This window comes from Dermochelys coriacea, chromosome 1 (assembly GCF_009764565.3).
Source record: "Dermochelys coriacea isolate rDerCor1 chromosome 1, rDerCor1.pri.v4, whole genome shotgun sequence".
Lineage (NCBI taxonomy): Eukaryota > Metazoa > Chordata > Testudines > Dermochelyidae > Dermochelys > Dermochelys coriacea.
In genome coordinates this window covers 226,917,555-226,937,484 of record NC_050068.2, presented here as the reverse complement: position 1 = coordinate 226,937,484, position 19,930 = coordinate 226,917,555, and the positions used below count along the sequence as shown (strand labels likewise).

The 19,930-nt window shown below is 40.5% G+C and overlaps 1 long non-coding RNA gene across 1 annotated transcript in view; it reads right to left on the bottom strand.

Moving 5' to 3' along the window:
• Positions 1–834: 834 nt before the first annotated feature.
• The window catches only part of LOC119847270, a 43,773-nt gene continuing 24,677 nt past the window's right edge, over positions 835–19,930 (bottom strand). Inside the window, exon 3 of the long non-coding RNA XR_006281717.1 lies at positions 835–1,995. This is a non-coding gene — a long non-coding RNA (uncharacterized LOC119847270). The remainder of the gene's footprint in view (positions 1,996–19,930) is intronic.

Genomic DNA, 19,930 nt, shown 5'->3' with positions numbered 1-19,930 from the left:
TTTGGTTCCCTGGTATTGCATCACAAACATAAATATGATGTTCCCAGGTAATACTATTCCTAGATGATGAGTGTACTTAAAAAAAAATGGATAGGTGATTTCAGTGCATAACTGGCATATTTGATGGCAGTTGAGCCAATGAGCCTAACCTGAAATAAACACCTCTACAGCTAAAAGAGTAGTTTGGTCTCCATGTCCATTCAATCCTTGGATTCTCTAGTGCAAGTGGTTACTCCAAGTTAGATGTGAAGCATATTGACATGGGTGAGGCAGGGAATTTTTCACTGCTGTTAGTCCTGAATTCACTCAAAAAGTAAAAAAGGTATAGAATTAATGTAATGCTTATATGCATTGAGATCAGTGGGTGGAAAGTGCTATATAAATGCAAAGTATTAGTATTATTTGATTACTGTGTCAGTATACCATATACTCTAGCTAATTTGATACAATTGGCAGCTAATACTTTTAAACTATCAATTTTAATAGGACTTGTTACTTAATTGGAGAAAGGAGATTTCTTTTCAAAATTTGTATTATGTTTTGTGCAGTAGTGACTGATTTCGTCTCTCTGCCTTTGTACACTTACTTAACAAATGATATCCAAACCAATAGTCTCACTGGTATTCAGTTTACAGAAGCAAAAAGAAGAAAAAAAAGATGTAAGCTAATCCTTTCACAGCTTGCTTTGGGGGGGGGCTAACAAATTAAACTGTAATGGAGGGGGGAAGCACAAGAGAAATGTATGTTATAGGTAATATGAAACAAGGTGTGGAATGGTAACTTTATTCATATGTAGTTTACATTGGGTAAGAGAGCAAAAACATTGAACTGTTTCCACAGAACAATCAATATATTGTTTCCAGATATCAGATCTATAAACCACTATAACTCTAATATTTTGTTAAAAGGAAGCACCAGCAATTAATACTGTGCATTTCTTCTGTGTAAAGCCAGAATAACTAGTCTTCCATTGAAGTATTTCTAAACCTTGTGGCATTTGATATATACTGGATTTTATATGGTGTCTGTCATAATGGTAGCTGAACAACTAAATAAACTCAGTATAAAATCCTGACGGCCTGAGCTAGCAGGAGCAGTGGTATTTGGGCCCCAGTCCTGCAATGAGTAGCAGATAGGCAGACTGCTGCACCCAAGTGGAATCCCCCTGGAGTAGTTTGCTCATGTGCTGTCAATTGAAGGATTGGGCCCTTGAAGCATAAATAGGAATTCAGCCTTTGAGACTTGGTTCAAGCCTCCCTCAACAGCACCACTACAATCAATGAAGCCTGTCCCAGTGTGGGCTACTTCTGGCAATGTTTCAAGGTACTCGTATTCTGTGGCTACTTTCAAGTTTTGATAGGCCAGCTGCTGGTCTGTTTTAAAGTTGCTGTTTAAACTATTGTTGGAGCTGATCTACAGATTAAATGGATTTGTAGATTTGATTTGTAGAACAGGTAATTCTGTCTGAGGAGAATAAATGCTTTATTTTTCTACCTTTGGGTTGTTCAGCTTGCCTTTTAAAAGATGTCATATGAGGTTTCCTGTACATACTCATTCCAAAACCTTAGAGTCAGTTTCCCTTGGAAATAGGGCTTGCCTTTCCCTCATAGCTGATTTTGAACCATGTGCAGTTTTGATAGAAACGCCTAAGCCACATTTGGTCAGCTAACAAATAATGTTCTTGCAGAGTGGGAGAGAGAGACCCACATTTGATTTATATCTCACAGTCCCAGTCAATGTGAAAAAGATTTCAAAACTACCTGCACACATTCCAACATCCTCATTTGCTCTTCTGTCTCAATTTATGTTCATTAATTTGTGTTCATTATGAGCAGAGTTCCAATTGCTTCCATATGTGTCCGTGGATGATGCCTTTCCCTCAAATTACCAGTGTTGTCTTGATGCTGATTGATCTCTCTGAACTATAAATGTGATGAATTCCAGAGTTCCTCCCACAATCGCTTCTAATTTCTGAGAGACTTTGTTTCTTGATGCCTGCGGTGAACACAGAAGGTGTGAGACTGTGTGGAAATTGCTCTTAGTAGACAAGCAAGACATAAATGTATACCCACAAAGTCACCAGAATCATTGATCAGAGGAAAGATTTTTTCATTCCTGCCGAGGCCTGCTTCTTTTTGCTTTCTCCTTATCTACCCCCCCCCCCATTTGCTCCTCTTTTCCTTGTATTTTCCCCTCTTTCTTCTGCCTTTCATTTTCTCCTCTTTCCCTACCACCCGCTTAATCTGACCTCTTTGTAAAATTCTTTTTTGTAACTAAACAATTAGAGCTAAATACTCTCAACAAATCCAGAAGATAGATCTTGGTAACTGCAGAAATAAAAGCTACCTTGGCTACCAGTGTGGAAAGACAGAGCTGCTGGATGTTTTCATACACCAAACTGTGCTCCACACCTAATCTGCACCACCTCCATGTTAGTGCAAGATGATCTCCTAAAAGGTATTTATTTTTTAAAGTTCAGTGCACCACATTTAGACTTAGTGCTGAAAATGGAATCCATTTTTAGTAGCTATTTTGCCTGTTACATGGAATAGCCAATGTGAAGCTCTTCTAATGTGGAGCTTCTAAGGAGGTAAGAGCATAAATCACAGATGCAAAAAACCCTTACGTGTAAGCCACACCATCTCAGTATGGTACCCCTCTAGTGCTGGCCCTTGAACAAACAGTTGATGTGTTATCTATAGCTGTAATTAATACAGCTGGGTGTTTTGGATCCAACAGTAGAGGCTCACGCTTTAGAGGTTCCACGGGAAGCTGAGCAAATAATGGATTTCTGAGTTGAGGGCCAAACTTGGGGAAAAAAACAACAAAAGGTTTGATTCAAACTGAATTTTCATTGTTGTCACTAAGATGACAAACTAAAAAAAAAATTTTTTTTGAGTCTAACTGAACATTTTGTTCAACCCAAATAAACTTTCTGTTTGTTTCATTTGGGTGGTTTCACCCTTTTTTCCCCTCACACAAATTAGCTAAATTTTGAAATGAAACACTGTTTTGAAATGAAAAGTCAAAATGTTTTCTTTCTGGAAATGTTGAAACAAAATATTTTGACATTTCCATTTTTTCCAGGCAAAACTACTTGCCAATTCAACCTGAATTCACAAAGAGTTTCAATGTGTCGCCCTCCACCCCCCAAATGCATTATTATTTGCTGAAAAAAAATAGCCCAGCTCTAGCCTGGAGTTCTTCTTATAAAATGGATTCTCACAACTGATTTAAATTAAAATATCCATAGGGGGAAAATTATTCACATAACATTTGATACCAACCAGCAATAAGTAATATTGTCTTAAAGATTATCACAAAGTAGGTTTTGCATACCTCTTCCCATGTTGGTACCTACTCCATTCTGTTGTTGTCTGCTTTATAGTACTTGAAACCTATTTGCACAGGCTGCACGTGAACCCCCCCTTCAGGGCGGTTAGCCCCCCCCCCTCGGCCCTGCCCCTTCTGCCTAAGGCCCCATGGTCGGAGCCCCAAGGCCCTCCCCCCTCTCTGGCCAGAGGACCCCCAGCCTGCCTGCCCTAAAAAGCTGGCCAGCCCGCCTCCGAGCTGCCCCTGGCTGCCCTGGCCACCAGCCCAACTGCCAGGTCGCTGACTGGAGCTGAGCCCCTGCCGGCATCAGGAGAGATGGAGAGTGTGGGTGGGGCCTCCCCTGACCTATGATACCTGCTGCCTATGCCTATTTACCTTCTCTACAAGCTAGAGTCACTGAGGGTCTCCTTCTATTTGTGGTGAAGAGTGGCAGAGCTATTAAAAGGGAAGCTTTTTCCATATTCCATTGGTCAAACTTCATGCAGGCAACTAGAATGCAAGTTTCTCCCAACCTGCCCCATCAGTGACCTCAGACTTATAGGACCACCCTTGTCTTGGATGAGAAGTAAGTTAAATTATAGGCTGCTAAATTGTTCTGATACTGCCAACATTTTGGGCAGAAGTTGTAATAATGATAAAAAAGCCCCAGTGTAATGGATACCAACCTAACTCCATAACTACAGGTTAGGTTTTGAAAATTACAAATATGTGTTTAAGTCAGGCTAACCAAAAAGTACTAGATGGTGCTTCAACTGTGGCCAGCTGTATAGTATTTAGAAATTAGAAAGGAATGTTTTTCTCTTCCAAAGTGGAAAAATTATAGTAGGTTGGTACATACTGAGCATATGCTAGTTTGTCCTGCTCTACAGTATGTCATTTATTGTGTAATTTAGTTACATGCAGATAATCATTGGTTGATAAAATACTACTAAAGCAGCTTGGCTTCTTCCTCCAACACTCAGAAAGACTATTACACTGTCACAATGAGTTCTTATTCAAGGGTATGTGCATTAACTAGTCAATCTTTTATGTTCTCTCTCTCCTGCATTAGAGGCCTGATCCTAAGCCCACTGAAGTCAGTGGAAAGACTGGTCCTATGTCTTACTACACCTGTTGGACCAAACTTCATTATCTCAAGTAGTAAATATGGAACCTCATTTTGCCTCTAATTATATACATGGGCTCCTTCACTTGCTGCTTTATGATCTCAGGGTTCCTTGCAGCTCATCCACTTTCAATAGCTCTCTGATTTTTTTCCCTTTCTTCTTGGCTTGCTTCCCCTTGCACCTGACCTCTGATTCCTCTTTTACCCATTGAACATTTTCAGATGTGGCTCATGTGTTACATGGAAATAGTATTCCATGCTACAATCTCTGTATCTGCCAGGCTAAAGCAGAATCTTTTGAACCCCATAAATGGAAGTGCTTACACAATTTCTGGTGTCTAATAAGATATAAATTGATATAATAAAGCTATACAAATGGGGTGGGAAATGTGGTGCAACAAAGTGGGTCCCTTAGCAAGCATTCTGGAGTGACTAATTGTAGGGCAGACTGATGGTACTTGGGATTTCCTAAACTTTTCTTAGGCAAAGGTTAAATTGAATTCATTTGCCACAAAGGCTTGACATTCTGTTTTGATGCCTGGCCAAGCACCATTAGCTGAGAGGCGTTGGTGGCTGAAAGATTGTTCTAGTTGAAGGGTACTGGCAAAGGAGTAACAAAACCACAAGATTTCCCAGATTTTCAGTCAATTTTCTAAAACAGGATTATAGAAAGGAGCTAAGAATGAGATCCAAGTCTGGGCTGGAGATGGTCGTCTATAGGCGGCAGCAGCAGAAGGATTATAAAAGGGGCCAATTGACTGTTGAATCCAGAGACTGCTTTTTACTAATTGTTTTATACTCACTTCTTAGTCGAGTGGTTGCATTTACATTGTTTCTTCTTTATGAAGAGATAAGGGAGAATGAAAGTCTCAAAAGACTGACTGCTGTCTCATCAGAACCCCCTCTGATACCTTCACAGCAGACACTGAAACTACCTTTACAAAACCCCTTGTACACCATGGCACAAAGACTTTAACTTTGCAAAAAGGGCATAAGAACAGCCATACTGGGTCAGACCAATGGTCCTTCTAGTCCAGTACCCTGTCTTCCAACAGTGACCAATGCCAGGTACTTCAGTGGGAATGAACAGAATAGGCAATCATCAAGTGATCCATCCCCTGTCATGTACTCCCAGCTTCTGGCAGTCAGAGGCTAGGGTCACTAAGAGCATGGGGTTCCATCCCTGATCATCTTGGCTAATAGCCATTGATGGACCTGTCCTCCATAAACTTATCTAGTTTTTTTTTTTTTAACCCTGTTATTTGTTTAGCCTTCACAGCATCCCCTGGAAATGAGTTCCACAGGTTGTGTGTTGTGTGAAGTACTTCCTTTTGTTTGTTTTAAACCTATTGCCTATTAATCTCATTGGGTGACACCTGGTTCTTGTGTTATGTGAAGGAGTAAATAACAAGGGCCTTGGAAGAAACTAATAGAACCTCCATTCATGGTATTAAATTGTGTCTCACAGCAACTAAAATAATATTTCTCTTGAAGACCTTTGCAAGACAAGAGAATCAATAGAATTATTTCAACAGGAAAAATCTTCAGATGAACTGGAAAAAGATTGCGCAGAATTTAAAATTAGAAGCTTTGCAAATGTCTCTAGGAAACTAAGGAGAACTGGATAAGTGGGCGTATATGGCGGGAACGTGATTGAAGGTGTAACAGAAGGAGTAGGGAGACAGGACACTTATGTTTCATTCCAACTTCTGTCATTGACACAACGGATCCTAAGTCCATTGAAGTTAATGAAAAAACTCCCATTAACTGTAGTGGTGCAGGGTCAGGCCAGGTGTGATGACCCTGAGCAAATCATTTAATCTTTCCACACCTCATTTTATTCATATATTCATGCTCCCAAAGATGATTTGGAGAGGTGCATTAAAATAATCCACACAGGAGTGATGAGGCTTAGTTAATATATATTTATAAATCCCTTTGAAATCTTTGGATAAAGTATTTATTTTTATTAATTTGTTTGCCACAAAAATATATTTTTAAAAGTTCTGGTTGGTCTCAAACAACGAGGAGTCCTTGTGGAACCTGTGATACAGCATGGCCAGAGAGCAGTTTGGAGGAGTTGAAGCAGAGTGGATTGGTGTTGGAGCAGAGAGCAGTTTGGAGGGAAGCAGAGGAGAGTTTGGAGAAGTGCTGCGGTGGACTAAGAAGACCAAGACCCTAGGTAAAGGGACACCTGGTTTGTTCAAAGGGAGGACAGGGCCCCACAAGCTGAAGGGTAGGAGAGGGAAGTAGCCCAGGGGAAGAAACCACTAGTTCTAGTGGTTTACCACTATCCCTAGGGCCCCTGGGCTGTGTCCCGGAGTAGAGGGCGGGACCGGGTCCCTCCCTTTCCACTCCCCTCCTTTAGGACATTAGTGGGGCAGTTAATACCCCAGTTCAGGGGCAAGAAACAATGCCCTGAAACACCCCCCTCCTCCCCAAGAAGAGAAAGTGTGAGAGCCATCACAGTAGTGCCGACAATTTGCCACACACCTTAGAGACTAACAAATTTATTTGGGCATAAGCTTCATCAGCTTCATCAGATGCATGGAGTGGAACACAAAGTAGGGAGGTATAAATACACAGCATATGAAAAGATGGGAGTTGCCTTACCAAGTGGGAGGTCAGTGCTAACGAGCCAATTCAATTAAGGTGGAACTGGGCTATTCTCAACAGTTGACAAGAAAGGGTGAAAATCACTTTTGTAGTGCTAATGAGGCCAGTATAAACAAGGTGGCAAGAAACAGTTGACAAGAAGATGTGAATATCAGCAGGGGGAAATTAGTTTTTGTAGTGACCCATGCACTCCCAGTCTTTATTCAAACCTAATTTGATGGTGTCCAGTTTGCAAGTTAATTACAGTTCGGCAGTTTCTTGTTGGAGTCTGTTTTTGAAGGTTTTTGTTGAAGAATTTCCATGTTTAAGTCTGTTATTGAGTATCCAGAGGGACTGAAGTGTCCTACTGGTTTCTGAATAATATAAATCTTGATATCAGATTTGTGTCCATTTATTCTTTGGCATAAAGACTGTCCGGTTTGGCCAATGTACATGGCAGAGGAACATTGCTGGCACATGATGGCATATATCACATTGGTAGATGTGCAGGTGAATGAGCCCTAGTGGTGTGGCTGATGTGGTTAGGTCCTACGATGGTGTGCCTTGAATCGATATGTGGAGAGAGTTGGCACTGGGGTTTGTTGCAGGGTTTGGTTCCTGGGTTAGTGTTTTTTGTTGTGTGATGTGTAATTGCTGGTGAGTATTTGCTTCAGGTTGGGGGGCCGTCTGTAAGCGAGGACTGGCCTGTCTCCCAACGTCTGTGAGAGTGAGGCATCGTCCTTCAGGATAGGTTGTAGATCCTTGATGATGCACTGGAGAGGTTTTAGTTGGAGGCTGCAGGTGATGGCTAGTGGCGTTCTGTTACTTTCTTTGGGCCTGTCCTGTAGTAGGTGATTTCTGGATACCCTTCTGGCTCTGTCAATCTGTTTCTTCACTTCAGCAGGTGGGTATTGTAGTTGTAAGAACGCTTGACAGAGATCCTGTAGGTGTTTGTCTCTGTCTGAGGGATTGGAGCAAATACGGTTGTATCTTATAATTTGGCTGTAGACAATGGATCGTATGATGTGGTTTGGATGAAAGCTGGAGGCATGTAGGTAAGTATAGTGGCCAGTAGGTTTCTGGTACAGAGTGGTGTTTATCGGACCATTGCTTCTTAGTACTGTAGTGTCTAGGAAGTGGACCTCTTGTGTGGACTGGTCCAGGCTGAGGTTGATGGTGGGGTGGAAATTGTTGAAATCCTGGAGGAATTCCTCAAGGGCCTCCTTCCCATGGGTCCAGATGATGAAGATGTCATCAATGTAGCGCAAGTAGAGTAGGGGCATTAGGAGACGAGAGCTGAGGAAGCATTGTTCTAAGTCAGCCATAAAAATGCTGGAATACTGTGGGGCCATACGGGTACCCATAGCAGTCCCACTGACGTGAAGGTATAAATTGCCCCCAAATCTGAAATAGTTGTGGGTGAGGACAAAGTCACAATGTTCAGCCACCAGGTTTGCCATGACATTATTGGGGATACTATTCCTGACTAGCTTGTAGTCCTTCTTTGTGTGGAGTGTTGGTGTAGAGAGCCTCTACATCCATAGTGGCTAGGATGGTGTTTTCTGGAAGATCACCAAAGGATTGTAGTTTCCTCAGGAAGTCCGTGTTGTCTCGAAGATAGCTGGGAGTGCTGGTAGCATGGGGCCTGAGGAGAGAGTCTACATAGCCAGACAATCCTGCTGTCAGGGTGTCAATGCCTGAGATGATGGGGCATCCAGGATTATGGATCTTGGGTAGCAGATAGAATACCTCTGGTCAGGGCTCTAGATTTGTCCCTGTGCTGCTTTAGGGAGTTTCTTGAGCAGATGGTGTAGTTTCTTTTGCTAACCCTCAGTGGGATCAGAGGGTAATGGCCTGTAGATTGTGGTGTCAGAGATTTGTTCTCAGTGAGTTTTAAATTTAAAACTCTAGAACTGCCCACAGAACATTGGAGAGTCAGTTTGAAATCCCAATAGGAGAAAAAAGCAGACTTCTTGGTTGAAACAGGTTTGAGGAGCGCATACTTGGAGCGGATAATGCACCCAGCTCACAAGAAATTCCTGAAATTCAGATGGAAAACAATATTTTCCATGACTTCTAGATTTTGCAGTTATGAGAGTGCCGATATCAAAACACAAATGTGTGTATCTGAATGATGGTAGAAGCTACAGGGCCAAAGAAAATCCCACATAACAAGTGTGACACATTTGTTGGCAGCATTAACTTTTGTGATGAACAATTATAACACCTCTTTTCACAAGAAAACCCTCCAATCTGGAATTTTGATGGGTTTCATTTAATTCCACATTCAAAATGTTATCAACTGCAAAGGGGAAAAGAACTATTTTCCCTAAAGATAGTGACACTGGGAGTCATCCAGTTAGTTATCAAACTTAAACAGTTCACTGGTGGATTTACTACAATCATAAACCTGTGCTGCTGTTTGTCTCAGTAGAACTCAAGCCTGCCTGTAAATACACAGGAAAGTTCATTAAATGTCTTTCAAAACAGACATTGGCTCGAAATGCCACCATAATTTGTTCTGGTGGAAAGAAACCTGTATATTAATATTCCCACATTCCTTTCTTCCATTGGTCAATTCAGTGATTTTTTTTTTTTTTTATTTTTTTTTTTTTAGGTAGGTGCTTCAAAACACAGTTTAGGAAATCTAGTTGGGATTGCAGCTGAGGAAAGAGTGGCCAAAGGAGCTGAGATATAAACAGAATGGAATGGCTAGCAATCTGAAGATGACGTTCTGTTTTGATAATAGGCAAGTATTGTCAGTGGGAATTTTGCTATTGACTTCAACAGAAGGAACAGATCCATACTGAAGGTCATCATATACAGATAGTGACAAGCTAGAAAGCAGTGCCTTTACATTTTAAAGAGAGAGCAAACAAGAATAATTTTGGCTAATAGAGAGAATATTGAAAATATGAAAGTGGATACTGGTAAGGGAATTGTTACCAGTCAGCTCACCACATTCCAGAGAAAGAACATGCAAGAGCAGATGCCATTGCTGGGGGAAGGTGACTGTGGAAAAAGAAATAAAAGGAGAGTGGAGATTTTCAGTAAGTTAGTACATCACTGAGGGAAGAAACCATAAAGTCCAGGAAATGATCAAGCAGACGAGTTGTGACAAACTAGGAAGAGGCAGAAGGACCTTGGCAATGTGTTGGGAAGATGTCAATTTCTATAATTGCCTCTGCCTTTTCATCTGATTCCAGTAATTTCAGCAAAGTGGATTTAAGTCTAAATGGATTAGTGATCCCAGATAACATCAATGTGGCCTTCCAGATGAGAGCGGAGCATTCTACAGTTACTTGAATTTAAGTCAGATAGCAACTTATCCCACAGGGGACAGAATATGGTGTATTAAAGAAGCTTGTGATGACTTGCATCCCTGTTATCAGGAGAAGGATCTTTAAAGAGGGATTTCAGGAGTAATTTATTAGATCCCAATCCTGCAAAGAGGACTGTGCAAGTGAACCCTTGTGCCTGCATTAAATTTAATGGGCTCTGTGTGGGTGCAGGGTTCTACTGGCATGATACTTTTTGCTGTGCCAGGGCCTTAAGTTGTTAACAAGAGGTTGGAAAGTTTGACCAATGATTATATATTCCTTCCACTCCCGACATTAAAACTGTGTTTGAGATTGATTTATTTGCTGAAGTAGGAATGGGAACGCCTCCACCTTCTGTTAAGCGTTTTCCATTAGTCTGCTGTTCCTTTTTTTCTTAAAGGAGTGAAGAAGTATAAGGAATAACAGTAATTACTAAAGGACTATTAACTCAGATAGAAGGTTCAAAAATAACTAGAGACTGTTGATATCTTATCTGGGGAAAAACTGGTAATTTAGAAATCCAGTTCTGTCTGTGAACTTTGCTGTCTGCTGGTTCCAATGGAAGGGCCATCATGAGTTTGAATCAGCAACCTTAAACAAGATTATTAAACTGAATTAGCTTGAGTACCTGGGACTTTTGATGCAAACTCATAGACTTTAAGGCCAGAACGGACCATAATAATAGTTTAGTCTGACCTCCAGCACATCACAGGTCACAGAACCTCACCCACCCACTCCTGTAATAGACGCATAATCTCTGGTTGAATTACTGAAGTCCTCAAATCTTGATTTAAAGACTTCAAGTTACAGATAGTCCACTATTTGCAATAGTTAAAACCAACACGAGACCCATGCCCCAAGCTGTAGGGGAAAGTGAAACCCCCCCCCATGTCTCTGCCAGTCTGACCTGGGGGAAAGTTCCTTCCAAACCCCATGCTCAGGGTGACCAGTTAGACCCTGAGCATGTCAGCAAGATCCTCCAACCAGACACCTGGGAAAGAATCCTCAGTAGTAACTCAGAGCCCTCCCCATCTACTGTCCTGTCTCTGGTCACTGGAGATATTTGCTAATAATAATCGTGGATGGGTCACATGCCATTGTAGGCAACTTCATCATACCATCCCCTCCGTGAACCTGTCAAGCTCAGTCTTGAAACCTGTTAGGGTTTTTGTCCCCACAACTCCCATTTGAAAGGCTATACCAGAACTTCACTTCTCAGATGATTAGAAACATTTATCTAATTTTAAGTCTAAACTCACTCATGGCTAGTTTGTATCCATTTATTCTTGTACCAGCATTGTCCCTTAATTTAAATAACTCCTCTCCCTCCCTGGTATTGATCTCTCTGATGTATTTATAGAGAGAAGTCATATAACACCCCAGCCTTCATTTTGTTAGGCTAAACAAGCCAATCTCCTTAAGCCTCCTATTGTAAGGTAGTTTTTTAATTTCTCTGATCATCAGGTCAGAGTCCCCAAAGGAACAGTGTAAACACCAGCTTGAATAATCCAACTCAGGATCAGCTGCTTGTATAATACCCCTGAGGATAAACTTATAGTTGTTTTCACTATAAATATATCAAAGATTTGAGATCCAAGAGAAAGTAAATAAAGCTAATGGAAATAAAAGGGTTATGTATAAAACAAAATCATAACCTTATTTCCAGAGACTAAACTTAACAGGCTAACCTTCTCTCTGAAGTAGTTTATCTCACCCCAAATGTCCTTAGCAGCATTTCAACCAAGCTGGCTGGGATCCTGCTTTCACAAATGTAAACGTGCTGTCTGTTTACTTCGTCTTTGCCTTCTACTTATATTGCTTAAATTCATTGTCTATCCTCAGGCTCAGTAAGGGCTTGTGCACACTACCACTTATGTTGATATAACTTATGTCGCTTAGGGATGTGAATAAGCCACCACCGAGTGACATAAGTTGCACCTACCTAAATGCCAGTGCGGACAGCACTGTGTGTGTGTTCTGCCAGCATAGCTACTGCCTCTCGTGGAGGTGGTTTTATTATATTGATGGGAGCGCTTTCATTGTGTAGTTGTGTGTTTGTTTATTCCTTCCTAAATAAAGTACTTTTCATTTGTTTCAGAGTAGCAGCCGTGTTAGTCTGTATTCGCAAAAAGAAAAGGAGTACTTGTGGCACCTTAGAGACTAACAAATTTATTAGAGCATAAGCTTTCGTGAGCTACAGCTACAGCATCGGTTGCATCCGATGAAGTGAGCTGTAGCTCACGAAAGCTTATGCTCTAATAAATTTGTTAGTCTCTAAGGTGCCACAAGTACTCCTTTTCTTTTTACTTTTCATTTGTCTTTATTTAATTTCATCTTGTTGAATACAGACCAATTCTCCAATTTCTCAAGGTCTTTTTGAATTCACGTTTGTGCTCTAAAGTGCTTGCAACACCACCTAGCTTGATGGCACCTGCAAATTTTGTAAGCATACTGTCCACTCCATTATCCAAGTCATTGATGAAAGTATGCAATAGTACTGGTCCAGGCCTGACCCCTATACAACTTTACTCAAGCCCTCACAGTTTGACAGCAAACCATTGTTAACTACTCTTTGAGTATGGTCTTTCAACCAGTTGTGCGCCCACCTTGTAGTAAGTTCATCTATATCATCTTTTCCTAGTTTGCTTATGAGAGTGTCATGTGGGATTGTGTCAAAAGTCTAAATAAAATCAAGACATATATTATGTCTACTGCTTCCCCTTGTGATGGGTTGGGTCACAGAAATTCCCTCAAGACTGTCACTACATGTGCTGGGATACCACTTTGAACAAACCCCCGCTGCCAGAAAAGGCTTCCCTCCACTCCTGTCTTGCTGAGCTAGACACTCCAGTCAGCTACAGCACAGACCAAGAGGTTGGGCCACGTCCCCCTGCAGTACACAGAAACTCTCCCAGCACCCAATATTCACGGAGCCTAAACCCCAAATACATCCATTTTACTCTGTATAAAGCTTAGACAGGGTAAACTCATAAATTGTCCGCCCTCTATAACACTGATAGAGAGATATGCACAGCTATTTGCTCCTCCAGGAATTAGTCAGTAACCCTGGGTTCAATAATAAGCAAAAGTGATTTTGTTAAATATAAAAAGTAGGATTTAAGTAGTTCCAAGTAATAACAGACAGAACAAAGTAAGTTACCAAGCAAAACAAGCAAGTCTAAGCCTAATACAATAGGAAACTGAATACAGGTAAATCTCACCCTCAGAGATGTTCCATTAAGCTTCTTTCACAGACTAGACTCCTTCCGAGTCTGGGCCCAATTCGTTTCAGACCAACGTTGTGGCTTATGGCCCGAATCCAGCAATCACTCACATCCCTGTAGTTACAGACCTTTGTTCCAGTTTCTTTCAGTCATTTCTTTTGGGTGGAGAGGCCATCTCTTGAGCTAGCTGAAGATAAAATGGAGGGGCTTCCAGAGCCTTTTATATTCTCTCTTGTGGGTGTAAACCCCTTTGTTCTTCTGTGCAAAGTCACAGCAACAAGTTAGAGTTTGTAGCCACCTAGGCAAGTCACATGTCCATGAATGATTCAACTTTTTGCAGGCAGACGCCATTGTTTACACATTAGTTTGAACTTTCTCAGGAAAGCTCAGATGTGGATTAGCATCTCCCAGAGTCCATTGTCAGTTAAGTGTTTCTTGATTGGGCACTTACTCAGAATAGTCCTTTCTCAAGAAGCTGATCAAATGCTTCACTGATGCTACTTAGAATCAAACATAGTGAGATACAAATACATAGCCAATATTCATAACTTCAAATATAAAAGATACATACAGACAGCATAACCATAACCAGCAAACTACAAGCTTTCCATAGACACCTTACTTGACCTTCTTTGTACAAGATTTGTTGCAATTATATGACCTTGGTTGCAACAATGATCTATATGGTCACAGTTCATGTCAATAATGTCACAATCCTCTATCCACAAGGTCAGTAACCCTTTCAAAGAAGTAAATTAGGTTGGTTTGTCATGATTTGTTTTTGATGAATCCATGCTGGCTATTCCTTAGAACCCTATTATCCTCTAGGTGCTTACAAACTGATTGTTTAATCATTTGTTCCAGTATCTTTCCAGGTATCAAAGTTAGGATGTCTGGTCTATAATTCCTGGGTCTCTTGGTTCCCCTTTTTAAAGATAACTAAAACTATGTTTGCCCTTCTTCAGTCCTCTAGGACCTCACCCATCCTCAAGGAGTTTTTGTAGATAATTGCTAATGGTTCTGAGATTGCTTCAGCAAGTTCATTAAGTACCCTAGAATGAATTTCATGAGGCTCCTCCAATTTGAATACATCTAATGTATCTAACTTTTCTTTAACCTGTTCTTCCCCTTTTTGTTAATATTAATTGTGTTGAGTATCTGGTTGCCATTAACCACTTTAGTGAAGACTGAAGCAAAACAGCATTAAACATCTCACTCTTCTTGATGTTGTCCATTACTAACTCTCCTTCCCTGCGAAGTAGAGGACCTACACTTTCTTCATCTTTCTTTTGATCCTAACATATTTAAAAAACCTCTTCTTATCATCTTTTATGCACCTTGCTAGGTGTAACTCATTTTATGCCTTAGCCTTTCTGATTTTGTCCCTGAATGTTCGTACTATTCTTTTGTACTCCTCCTTAGCAATTCCTCCATTTTCCACTTTTTTTTGTAGAATTCCTTTTTGATTCTTTCTGGTCATTAAAAAGCTCCTAATGGAGTTATATTTGCCTCTTTTTATTCTTCCTAGTTTTCCTTTGCAATGGAATAGTTTGCAGTTGTGCCTTTAATATTGTCCCCTTGAGAAACTGCCAGTGCTCCTGGGGAATTCCTTTATCTCTTCTTCCTATGGGACCACACCTGCCATTTCTCGGAGTTCATTAAAGTCTGTGTTTTTCAACCAGAGGAGAATTGTTGACTAGTTCTCTTCTTCGTTTTTTTTTTTTCTGTGATGCTTCTAGACTGGTAGAGATACATGTCTCTTTGTAATGGATTACATTTGTTTATTTCTTAAATATCAAAAAATTGTTGGAAGAATACACATTTTTGCTGGACTTTATAACTTCCAGAATAATACGCTGTGTGTAAAATTTCAAAAGTACCTAAATTCCATTTTCAAAAGTGACTTACTGCTAGATTCTTGAAGGTATTTAGGCACCTAAAGATGCAAATAGTGGGATTTTCAAAAGCATCTGGCACCTAACTTCCACCAGCACCTATCTGCATATTTATACATCTAAATACTTTTATAAATCTGGTCCACAGGCATTTGGGAACCAAGGGTAACTTTTTAAAAAGCACCTAAGTCCCATTTTCAAAAGAAGTGAAGGCCCCTTAGGATATTATATCCCACTGACTTTCAATGATAATTAGGCTCGTTAAGTCAGTTAGGCATTGCAATGCTGAGCTGAGCAACACTAAATATCTTAAAATCTGAGCCTAAATTTATTTTGAAAATAGGACTTATGCTCCTAATTCACTTTGGTGCTTTAAATGTTTTTACTCATAAATCCAACTGCAATTCACTGGGACTTAGGGTCCCAAATACAAAAATCAATTTTGAAAAAAGAACCTACTTCTTAAACTGAGGGCCATATGTTCAGATGTCTTTAGGCATGTAGTAGGATTTTCAAAAGCACCTAAGTAGATTAGGCATCAGTTGGAGTTAGGTGCCTAAATACCTTTGAAATCTGGGCTTTTTGGTAATTTCACTGGCTGAAAAGTTTCAAAGTACATACTGAGGTAAATGAAGACATGTATTTTCCAAAAGCACGTTCTTTCATAGATAGAACATGAAAATAAAACTTATTTGACAGCTCAGAAAACACTTTTATGTTGTTTATTCCTCTGTCCACTTCTTTAAATTAAAATTTTAAAATACAACCTATGTACAAAGGCTCAGTTTAAAGAAAATTGGCTATGTTACCCACCCCACTAATGGGATTCTAGAGTGGAAATGCTGACAGACCCTTAACTGAAGGATATGAGGTCAGCCATAATTTGAATAAAGTGTAAACCACCTACACAGTAGAGCAAATAATCACTTGTTAAACAGTAGAATAAAGTCTACTGATAGAATAACTCACAATCTCCTCACCTTAAGATGATAGCTGTACTTCTCATTTGAAAAGTAATATGGCTAACTTCTGGCACCAATAAACTGTCATCACTATTTTATATTATCTATGGCCTCAAGTTATTCACACTGCTGCGTCATTATTAGTCATAGTCTATCATCATCCACAATTAAGTTAGATTGTTAAAAATTAGTGGGTTGAAATATCCCATTCTACTGTAGAGAGATCAGTGACAGAAAGAAAAGCAACCCTCTGTGGGAAAGAAGGAAAGATAAGTGGTACCTTGTAGTTTGATTTGGGGGCTTCTGGCTTAATTGTAGCTGGTGAAAGATGAGTTGTGTGTTCTGACAACAGGTAAATGTTGCCTATAGTGTTTTGCCAACATGAACTTGTAACTGTATTGCTACTTGTATTAAACAGTCTGAACTAATGAGAAGGACCTCAGGAGACCTGGATTCACGCTAAGTTCTGCTACTGACTTCCTGTATGATCTTGAGCAAGTCACTTGAATCTTTCAGTACCTCAGTTACCCAGCTGTAAAATGGGAATAATAATAATAATACTTATCTCACAGGGGTGTTGTGAAGATAAAATTCATTATTATATGCGACACGCTTAGACTTTAAAGTGATGAGAGGCCTAGAAGAATACAGATAATTAATAACAACACACAGTTAATAACATACAGGATAACCTTGGAATCAGTATACCTTGATAAACAATGCTTAAACATATACTTCAGTGGTTTTAAAAATATATCCTTAATATTTTTTCCTGAAAAATGTTTACTGTAAGGGCTTGTCTACATGCAGTATAGACTGAATTTTTCTGACTAGCCCTAGTGGAAACCCTAGGTTGACATATGATACAGTCCATGTCTGCATGCCTACATTTGCATGAGCAGTTATTTCAAAATCTGTTTTCCAAAATCAGAAAATCATGTGTGCAAAGGGGAATTTGGACATTTCAGTGACTCATGTTATGATGGATCTGCATGTCCAAATGGCCTAACATTGTTCTGGGTTAACCGTTGTTCTGGGCATTATAAGCTGGTGGAGTCCATGGTAAACAAAAGTTATACCTTTTTGCTGTCAAAAAGTTATCCCACTTGGAGACTTTTTTTTTTTTAACTAACAAAAAAGTAGTTCCTAAATAAAACTACATGAATCCCAGCCTAAGGCCTCTCTCCAGGCTTGTCTACTCCTGCAATTCTCTTCCTCAAGATGTGTCTGTTACAAGCCATACTGTGCTACGTGGCTACTCCCATCTCCTTTATATGCTCAGGATGGAGACTGAGTCACACCTATGCCAATGAGTCAGCAGGAATTAGCCTATAAGCTCCCTCTAGGGAATGGTAGCAACAAGAGAATCCTGCTACCCTGAGGCATTGCTTTACTTTTAAAAATCTGGTCCCCAAAAGCTTTAGAATATTGATGTATGTTGATGGTGGTCTAATCACCTAAGAATTTGCAAACATATATTTGGATTTTGTGGTGAGGTATATGTTTCTGCAACAAAGTTGCAGCTTAATTAAGCATCCTAATTGTCCCTAGAAGTATTTTTGCGTTTTTTAAGTTATCCTTGTAAATGTGGAAAACAACGCACAGATCAGGAATAACATGCATTGCTAAAATACTAAATGCTTGGTTATGGACAGCAAATGTCACTTTCTTGATTCCTTTTTCATGTATTATAAGCAGGGCTGGTCCTGAGCCTTTATTAAAGTTGCCTGACTCTTCTCATTATAAGACACTTTTCAGTTGCTTATAACTTTGCCAAACTTTAACCATTTGGGTTGAAATTTTACACGCTGGCTGTCTGCCTCAGGCTGATTTTTTTTTTCTCCAGACAAATACTTCACACAAAACAGCTCAGCTGTTTCCGAGAACAATGATTAGGAAAATATGTTGTTTTGCCCATGTTAAAAAAGTCTGGTGACTTTTTCTTTGAACAGCTCGAGCTCCCCCTGCTTTGGAGGAGAGATCTGAAATTTTGGCAAGGGGTGACCATTGTGTCAGAGAAGTGCCTATTGCTGTCTCCATGAAAATCGGCCCAAATCTGGCCAAGTAATAAGCCTTTGAAAAATTTCAGTTTGCAGATACTCAGTAGAAACTTCTTACATCTTGGCAGCTATTTCCTTGAAGATTCCATCTGCACTGGGCATACTCCAGCCTGGGACTGCTGAGAAGGATTTTCCCTACAGTCGCATCTCTGAGTTGCTGCATATCATGCAAGATCTGGGTCTGGACACCTGAACTGAGAGCAGGAGCCTGTCTCTCCTGCACTCTCAATGCCCCACTTCTGAGCCCAGGCAATGTGGAAGAGGAAGCTGCCTGATTTGAAAGCGGAGGGGACAAGAGCCCAGAGCTGCAGGATGGAGTGGGTTAGGCTGGGGAATAGATTGCGACAAGGAGCGTGGAGGAAATTTCTGGGACTCAAGGCTAGCAGGGAAATGGAAGCTGGGAAAGGGATTTGTGGTGGGGGTGGAGTCTGGGAATGGCTGGGTCAGGATATTGGGACTGGGACCCCAGAAGGGAAATAGGGGAGGACTGGGAGCCAGTAGATGTGGGGCAGATTGAGATTGGTTGAAGAACTGGGACTGGCTGGGCAAGCAGACAGGAACTTGGAACCAATGGGACAGGCAAAACAAGATGGGCAGAGAGATTTGATGAGAAGCTGCGGTACAGGATAGGGGAACAGGGGCTGGCTGGGCAAGGTGAGTGGGACTGGAATGAGAAGCCTGAGGAGTAGAGATTGCGGCTGATTAGGCGAGTAGAATGAGATTAGGATGAAAAGCCAAGTGGTGGGAACAAGACAGGACTGGGACAGGGATAAGCTGAGGGGGAATGGGGTAGAAGAGGTCATGCTTGTGGCAGAATGGATAGAAGAGTCTATACCTACCTGAGCACCATCCCCTCTACAGTCTGGAATGGAACCCAAGATACCTGAGTCTCACCATTCCTCTGTTCTCTGCAAATATCTGTGAAACCCACTGGTTAAGTGTCCCATCCACTGCTAGTGCTGGTCCACAATGAGGATAACAACCTACTACCGCTTTTATTTACTACATTAGTTGAAGTGACAAAGGTCTGTGGAGGTGGATCCTAAGGTTCCAACTTTGCTGAAAACCCATGTGAGTGTCAATATGATGCCACATTATGGAAATTGATGGAAATTCCATCAAGGTCCTATGGAAACCATAGTATGTGATCATGTAATTAAAGACTATCAAAATGCCTATGGATAATGGGGGTGGTGAAATAAGGTTGTACAGGCAATCTTAATTCTCGTATTTCCTAACTTTTGTGTGCTTGACCTTGTTAATGTTCTTTTAATGTAATTTTTGTGTGTACTATATATATGATGTATAGTCTTGCAACTAATATAATTAAGTGGTTGAGGGTCTGGCAATAATTCTGGGTATACAGAGCCTACTGTTATTCATTCATATTTGTGTTTGTCAGCTTCATAGATTTTTCCAGCTGTGCCATGCTGCTG